The sequence below is a fragment of the Apium graveolens genome, unplaced genomic scaffold (assembly GCF_009905375.1).
Source record: "Apium graveolens cultivar Ventura unplaced genomic scaffold, ASM990537v1 ctg4332, whole genome shotgun sequence".
Classification (NCBI taxonomy): domain Eukaryota; kingdom Viridiplantae; phylum Streptophyta; class Magnoliopsida; order Apiales; family Apiaceae; genus Apium; species Apium graveolens.
This window is the reverse complement of record NW_027418493.1, coordinates 72,938-82,548: the sequence shown is the minus strand read 5'-3', so window position 1 is coordinate 82,548 and position 9,611 is coordinate 72,938.

The window sequence follows — 9,611 nt, the reverse complement described above, 5'->3', positions numbered from 1 at the left end:
TTGGGGGTGTTATAGTTATGACATGTTTTCCTAGGAGCTTTAGGAAAAGGTTTATAATCATTGCTTTTATTCACACCTTCCTTTCCATTCCTATTTTTCCTAGGTGATTTTACCTTGTTTGTGTTCTTAACATCTTTCAGCTTATGCTTAAGCTGCTTCTTAGTCATTAAACCTATGTTTACTTCAGCTGTCTTTTTCTGTTTTAGTTTGTCAGAAGTTAATCCCTTTTTAACTTCTGATTTCTCATTATCAGACTTTACAGTTATAAACTTAACAGGTTTTAACTTTGGCTTTTGCTGAACAACAACAGGCTTAATTTCTACAGTTCCTTTATCACTCTTATCCTCTCCATAACCTAAGCCCTCTTTCCAGTTTTCACTACTTAGCAAATTTTGAGTTGTTCTGGCAGAGTTAGTCCAAGTCCTGATAACCTCTCTTTCCTTTTCTAACTCAGTTTTTAGAGATTCATTCATTTTTAGCACTTCATCCCTAACATAAAAAGCATTATCTCTATCTTTCTGAGTTTGATGGAACATAACTAACTCTTTTTCTAAGAAATCATTTCTTTTCTTAAAAGCAAGATTTTCAGAAGTCAATCTTTCACATGTTAAAGTTTGATCTCTATAACTAACAAACATGGTTTTAAGATATCTTCTCAACTCATGAATATCATCAGTATGAAAAGTATAAGTAGTCTGAGGTACCTTTTGTAACACCCCCAGATCCGGGGTCGGGGATCCGGGTTGTCACGAGTTCCATTTCCCTTATTAACACCCAATCTTAATAATTTCTCAACTACTCTGTACTGTGACCCCACAATAAACACACACACCACACGTTATAGTCTCAGAGATGAACATCCAAAAATAATCACAAGTCGTTTTATTCCACAATTATATGTCAATACACCTTAAAAAGGTTCTGAATAATTTACATTTCATTGCCATTATTACAATTCATAAATATACATAAATCTGGTACATCAAAAGTTGAAGCCTAGTCTATTGGTAGTTCCCTACCTCAGCTACAGTGACTTCAATGCCTATAGGAAGCTGCGAAACGCTTCCTATCCGATCGCGAATTGGGAGCTTGGTCCTGTTCATCTTATCTATCTGATGTTGTGTGATGAAAGAAGAAAGCAAGGGTGAGCGGCAAGCCCACCAAAATAATATGTATAATGATTAACAATATATGAGCCTTCTCATAGTACTCATGAAAGTCTTGGTCAAAAGAAATGAACCAAGTTTGATATCTTAATGCGATGAAGTCGCAAAATATTCAGTATATATATATACATATATACTTTTCAAAATATTGGAAGTCCTCTTCCATGCATAATATACACAAAGTCCCAGTGTATAACTGTATAAAAAAATATCGTTGCAAGGTGATCTCATATATCTAACCTTGTTTCAACGTTTTTCTGAAAATCTTTGTCATTCCTAAGACAATTATTAATTAGATATAAGTTTAAAAGATGAGGTTACCAAATACCTCAATATACTTATATCTTTCCCAAATACTACTTGAACTACCACCGTTCAAGTTATAATCAGTTTCAAAAGTTCATCACATAGATGAGACTACAAGACAAGACTTGAATAGATTCAATCTTTGAAATATTATTGAATGAAATAAAGTTACGAGATACTTTATTTAGTCCCGATATATATATATCCACATATATATATCTCTTAAACATTTCCTGGAACCTCTGTTATGTAAAGTATGAACAGAGTTTGAAACATCCAATGAATTTTGAAAAGGAAAAGAATTTTGGCATAAACCCGATATCTCGCTGATCAGGCAATGATACCAATAAGTAACCTTTTCTACTGTAGATGGATGAATTCCTCACCGGTCATCACCCTGGCCGCATTAGGACCTCGCGCTAGACCGTACCCCGGCCCCTCACGCGTTGATGGACTGCCACCCAGCCACTTACACAATAATAGACCGTACCCCGGCCTGTCGCTTATGCCGACTCAATGAGATGGACTTACTTCCCGAACATTGGGCAAGTAATCAAATTGTTTTCTCAAAACAGCAACCTCGTTGCGAATATAAAATACACCACAGAGCCGGATTCCACAGGTTTTGAGCGAGTATTTAAATCCCCTTTAAAAAGGAAGATCTTAAATATAAAAAAGGAGTTTTGGGATCCGCTCTGACTTTTAAAAATCATTTTGAAGACTCGAAAACACTTTAAAGAGTGTTTGGAGTAAGGCTGATTTAATGAAGTAAATCAGTCCCCAGAATATTAGAAAATATCTGAATATTATTAATTAAATAATATTCCCATAAAGAATAATCTTTATAAAAATAATTGAAGTAGAAGTATTAAAACTTATACTTGAAATAAACATTAAATAACCAAAGATATACTTATATGAAAGTATTATCTTTATTTGAATAATCGAAAATAAGTTTGATTATTAACACCTTACTCTTTAATAAAATAAAGAATATATTACAGCACATAATCGGAGTCATAGATCCTCAAATGAGTATTCAAATAATATTCATTAAATAAAATAAGCTGAGTCATAATACCTCGAATGAATATTCAAATAATATTCAATAACAATATAAAAGAGTCATAAGCCCTCGAATGAATATTCAAATAATATTCAATAATAATATAAAAGAGTCATAAGCCCTCGAATAATATTCGAAATAATATTCAAATAAATAAATAAAGTTAAAGTTATCGAATAAACCTTATTCGATTAATAGTTTGGAAAACTATAACCATATATATATATATCCATATCCATATATAAACAAAATCTACTCGGGATCCTCGACTCCCGGTTTTAGAAAATATTTTCACCTTTGGGTCCCTATACTAAGGGTATATGCAAGTTACCGCTATCCTCTAGCATAGGTATTATCAAATGAACCAACAGATATATATTTCAAGAATATGAAACAGGCATGCATATATACCATATCACATGCTACAATATATCGCAAAAATTTGCTAAATAACCAATAGGCATTTATCGCAAGATCATGCATATACAAATGTATACATCACAACAACAGTATAACGGATAGAATACTTGTCTGAGCGACTGGGGGTTACGAATGGCTCGGGACGAGTCTGGTAACCTATAAGCAACAAGTAAGTTGGAATTAAACCAAAGTCACTTGTAAATCTATACTTTAACTAACTTAGACTCTAACGCTTGTTTTGCGCTCACTGATTCGCTTAAGTCACTCGGGTACCCTCGGCTCCACCATTTTTAATAATTTAACCTTTACGAGTTTTAAAGCGATTCCTTCGCGAGTGACTTACCAACTGCCTAAAACACTTACCATAAATGTTTCATGCATTAATTAACCCTTTTTGGTCTTTAACCTACATTTCAAAGTAAGGCGAGGGGAAAAGTTTCGTTCGCGAAACGCCGTTACTTGAAACGGTCGTTTCTCCTAAACCGTGCATCGGAATCGAACGAACTACATATCAAAACGAAGCTCGTAACATGAGCTATCTAAACATGGAAGTGGTCATAATCTAGCAGGGGGTTCTCGGGTCCTAATGCTATGCACAAAAACAGTCCAAAGAAAATCGGACGTTACGACGGCTATGTTTACGCGATTTCCCAAATTTAAACCAACTCAAAACAACCACAATCCAACCCCAATTCATAACCCAATCCAAACTCCATCCAAAATACATTACAACAGCCCCAAACCAACTCATTATAATCCATTTACTTACTCCTAAAACTTGAATTTAAACTATACTACATTCTTTAACCAAATCTTAAGATTTCAACAATTCAATCACCACCATTCCAACCCAAACTCTTAAACAAACAAGTTTCATGCTTCACATATACTATACTACTCATAACCATTCCTAAATACTCAAAACTAAAGCTAGGGTCTGTAGTTTATACCTTCCTTGGAGAGTGGAGAATCAAGAGGATGGCTTGGAATCACCTTTAAAGCCCTTAACCAAGCTTAATCTAAACAAAACTTCAAGAACACAAATTTTAGTTCTTGAAAATACTATTCACCATCTTCTTTGATGATTTATAGAAAAAGATTGGCTTGGAATTAGAAGCTTAAACTTATAGGAAGTATGTAACTTAACTAGGAGGAGCTAGGATAATTACCTTGGAAAATAACAAGTGGAGGAGCTTGGACTTCCCATTTCTTAAGAAACCACCCGAGAGCATGAAGAAGAAGAAGAGAGAATTTTGTGTTTTGTTTGATGAAAATGAAATGATTTGCTTGGTTGGTTGATTTTTGTTGTTTGCTTTAGTGAATTACCTAGTTGCCCTTGGTTTTGTGTGGTTAATATTCCACCACATCTCCTCCTTCCCTATATCATGCTTACATCACATTGCTATGTCATCCTCCCTTCCTTGTCCTCTTCTCATTGGTTGAGTGACATCACTTCCTCTAATCCCTTTGCTTAACTTCCTAATTGTTTGCCTAATGACCGCTGATCTGTTATACGGTTCGCTTAACTTTCGTTTTCATTTATCGTTTGAAGGATCATACCCGGGATCTTATTACTTAGGTTCCCTTAACCTTTCTCAATACATTGTATTCCTTTTATGATCCTCTCTTATAATCCTTTAATTTAAATCCTTTTTATCCTGTTACCTTATACTCAATTCTCTCCGTATCTTGTGGATTTCCGGGAAAAATCAAAGTGTTCGGAATTGGATTCTGACGATCTTTACATACACTTATATCCCATATAAAGTACTAATAAAATCTCAGAATATCCATATCAGAACCCCTACATAGTGTGGCATGAAAAGTTTTCTCATTCAGCAAAAACACTATTCATAAGGGTTTCAAAAATTTCCCAAAAATTGGGGTTATTACAGTCTCCCCTCCTTAAAAGGATTCCGTCCCGGAATCAGATAGAAAACAAATGGGAATACTTGCTTAGCATTACACTTTCTAACTCTCGAGTCAATTTTCCCACATTGTGGTTCTACCACCAAACTCTGCCTAGTTTGATAATCCTTCTCCTAAGCACTTGTTCCTTTTTCACTCTATAACCCTTCCTGGTTGCTCCATATAGGTTACGTTGGGTTACATATCTATGCGCTCATATGCCTCTATTTATCTGGCATCTGAATTACACTTCCTTAACATTGATACGTGAAACATGTTACGACCTGCTACATGTTCGGGGTTAGGGCTAGCTCATATGCTAACTTCCCAAACGTCTTAACATATCCAAGGGTCCAACAAATTGTAGACTTAGCTTTCCTTTCTTTCCGAACCTCATCAATCCTTTCTAAGGGATACCTATAACATTACTAGGTCCCCTATTTCATACTCTTTATCCTTTCGTGTGAAATCAACATACTTATCATGTCCATCTTGGGCTACTACCAGCCGTCCTCTGATTAGATCTATCATATCCTTGGTCCTTTGGACTACTGCGGGTCCGAGCATCTTGCGCTCTACAACTTCATCCTAACATAAGGGAGATCGACATTGTCTTCCCTCAAGGATTTCATAAGGCGATATCTCAATACTGACATATGATCTATTGTCGTAAGATAACTCAATCCGCATTAAGTGATCATTCCAATTCCTTTCAAGTCTATTGCACAGACTCTCATTATAGCTTCTAGCATTATAGCTTTTGCTTCTTAATACCCATTCTTTTCCAGTTCGTAATCGCTACTACCTTCCGTTCCTAATATTATACTGGTTATACTTTTGCTCGCTAGCGTTCTATAACCTTTTAATAACCACGTCAACCTTAGTATCACGAATGTGTTCCCATTCCGCATACTACCACCACTTTATTACTCCTTTTTCAGTTGTTTCTATTTTCCAAAATTTGATCAATCAAATAGAAGTAAAGGAATTTGTTGAGAGATCACTATGATCATGAACACTTGTTATATCGCATAGTTAGTACAGAAGGTGGCCAGCCTTTAGTACTTGACAAGCAATTAAACAATAGCTGGTATCCTACTCGGCTTCTATCACACAGATAGATAGTCATTCGGCAATACCTCCCCTTCTGGAAGGGTTGTTCTTCTCAGCTTACATGAAATGAAAAGAAGAGAAAAGAACGAACTGAAGAGAATTGTATATATAAAAAAAATATACTGCCACAAAATATCTGGCTTGGAATCTACCTCTGAACTATAGAGGTTTGTCATAGGAGAACAAAACATAAACATATTTATATCAGCATCAAGTATTATAACATCGTATTTCCAATGCCTAAATATTTCTATTCCGTTCATCATTCTATGGACCCATGCTCTTCCTCGAGCTTATACACAATCACCTTTGAAACTCCCTCGACATCGAAAATCGAATCTGGGATATCATTCTATACATCATCGTTACTAGGATTCTATGCTTGCACCGCAACCTTCCTCGTATAATAATACGACTCTCTATTGATAAGAAAGAATAAATATTCACTAGGTAGATACTCTACTTAATTAGTCTATCAATGATAACTTATACACTACCACGACCTGATTAGTGGTACTCAATCTCAATACCCATTCCAATACAACTCTCACGGTTGTAATCAGCTCACTACTCGCAGAATCATTGCTGCCTTACTATGGTCCACCACTGACCTACTGTCGTCATTCACGTTCCATGAAATCTTAATATCTAACCATACGAAGTCCATACATGTCGTATCAAATCCTTCTAAGGAGGTAACATAATCACCATTCACGATTCATGAAGAACACTCCTGATTCTGACATACATACATGACATGAAGCAGATAAAATTGCAGAAGAGTTTCAATCAAAGCAACGATAGCAGGTTAATACCATTCTAAATCTAATGCCTTAAATAGAAGACTTACTCAAAGGTTCGTCTAGTCCTTTTTGAAACATGGTCCTGGCTTATTCTCAAGATAGTATCTTCTAAGATAGATAGCCCGTTCATGGCGATTACACGAATTATACCTTTACCAACTACTATTACGGTTGGGTATTGCACAGTCATCAGAAGGAATGTCAATCATCCAAACCATAATTCAACCTTCACATTTTTAACCATCATCACTGTTTTCTTTTGGCACACGCACCTATAATTATCCTCTTACCCTTAAAGTGTCGGCCACCTCTTTGGCCTTTCCTGATAGTAAAATTTCCTTACAGTCAATGTCATTTTAACCACCTCCAAATAAATTTTCTACCTTATTTCCGATCACTGCTTGAGTGAAGATGTTTCCCTTAAAATCTGATGAGTAAAAAAAAAAAAAAAATATCACCATTTTTCCATAAGTTATTGCCTCAGTCTTTAGAGGCTAATCACTGTCAAGACTGACTCTCAATCATACTTAGAACATTTTTTTTTATCTTAAGTCCTAATTGCCCTGAACAATTTCGACCATTACTGGTTCGATCCATACTTTCTCGTGGTTTAACACGTGCCCCACTTGGCATCATTATAATTACGTCATATTTCCTTTATCCACATTTCTATTCTTGAGAATTTTGAATATTACCTTTTTCCTTATAAAACCTCTAAGGTTATCCTTCAATCGTTCCTCCTGTATTCCCTATATACAGGGCATATCACAATACCATTTACTAATAGTAGAACCATTGTCTATATACTTCTGCAAAATTTCTCCACTAATTCTTAAAGGTTATTGTTACCTTAACCCTTTCCAAATCATACTGTCAAAACTCATACCGTCCCTATTAAGGGTGAAATGCAAACCTTTATGCATTCCCCTAGGATTCATTTTAAGTTACCGATGTTCTAGCCTTAATTCCACCTTTAAAAGGTACCTGCATCCATCCATGGATAAATCAATTCATATATCCTTGATAGATTATCTTATTCATCATTCCCACCTCGATAGTCTATACCTAACTTCATAATAGCATCCTTATTCAAATTGAGGTCAATCCATATGGCCTCCAAAAGATAACAATGGTCATCCGCTTTTCTTTCCTGATTTGGTAATGATCACATGGATGATCTGGAAGATATTGGTCGTGTTCAACGTGAACTTCTTCTTAACAATTCCTTATTTACTTTTGTTGTTTATCTCAACAGTCATCTCAATGTTGGGATATCCCTCATACCTGGTGTCTCCCTTTCTGGGTATCGAGCCACCGGTCTTACATTTCACATTATTGAAGGTCACTTCCTTCATCCAATTTTTCCTGATTTCTTACTTTCTTGTCTCCTCAGTCTATCCGTGTCTCAATATTTATCCTTTGAACTATCTCAAGTTTTCCTCAAATCCTCCCAACTTAAAGGGGATAAAATATATGCATCTCTTATGCCTTCAACCGTCAACTTTAACTCATGGTGAATCACCCTCATCCTGACGATCATATACTTTTCTATTTCTATTAATAGGAGTCTTTAGGGTTTCCTCATACCCAACTCCCTTATCATTCCTCAAACTCTGTTGCCTTTTTATTCCTTTCCACTTCAATTCCTTTTTATTTTCCTTTCTCTTATCATTATTTCATGAACCAACACATCATAAGCATTGATTTCAAATATCCCGTCATTCTGGATTCGCGTCTTCAGAACGAATCTTAACAACTTTTACAGCTTAGATTCATAATTCATCATACTCGTCTGCGTTTGTTATGGCTCTAAAGCTTTTACATTATCTCCATAACCTTGGGAAGTACTTTCCTGAAAACAATTGACTGAACTTAAATCAGTTTATTATAATCTCTTGCTCCGTGCCTTCCTTGGCCTTTCACCAGCGGGTGGTCTCTCTCTTAGGAGGGTGAGTGATAAAAACAGTCTTTTGTGGTTCATCAATCATTTTGAATCTCAAATGATTCCTATATTTCCTTTAGCCAGGCTCTTGCCTCGACTGGGTCAACCCGTTCCTTGGAACTCTGAGAGCTTAGAGACTTAAAGGTCCTGAAAGAATTTCCTATCGCATTGTTTCCTCAAGGTGGTGGTTGGGGATAATAGTCTAAGTTCTGTGTAGACAGGTCCATGAATTGCCGTATAGGAGTACCGTCTCGGGTCTCCTTTCCTTACTCGACTTTCTGTTTCCTTAGTATGAAATGTTTCATCCTACTCCCCATAATTGGGGTCATCTTTTAATTTAAATCCTCATTTTCCACTCCATTAAGTCATGGGTTCCTTCTATCTTGATGGCGACCTCCCTGACTATCACGTTCAGGGTTTGCTCTAGATCTTATTCCTCAAACTATGGCTCTCATCTAAGTTCTCATCCTTACGCTCTTGAACTTTCGGAACCCAAATTCTATAGGAATATCTCATTATTCCCTTATCATCTTTCTCGGTATTAACCTCTTATCTATTTGTTGGCTCTCTGCCTTCATTCATAACCTTTTCTGGCACAATATGATCTTTTCCAATAATTCGGGCTGTATTGCTATCTCAAACAGCTTTTCGGTACCGGCTCCGATTACCTTCACTACTATTTCCATTTTCTCAAAATCTCTTATAAACTCTCCAAAAGACATTATCATCTTGAGTCTCTCCTTTTTACTAAGGGCATCAGCCACCATATTGGCTTTCCCCGAATGATAAAGAATCTCCCAATCATAATTCTTGATTAGCTCTAACCGCCTCCTCTGGCGTATGTTGAGCTCTTTCTACGTAAGAATGTACTAGAGCACTTATGGCTT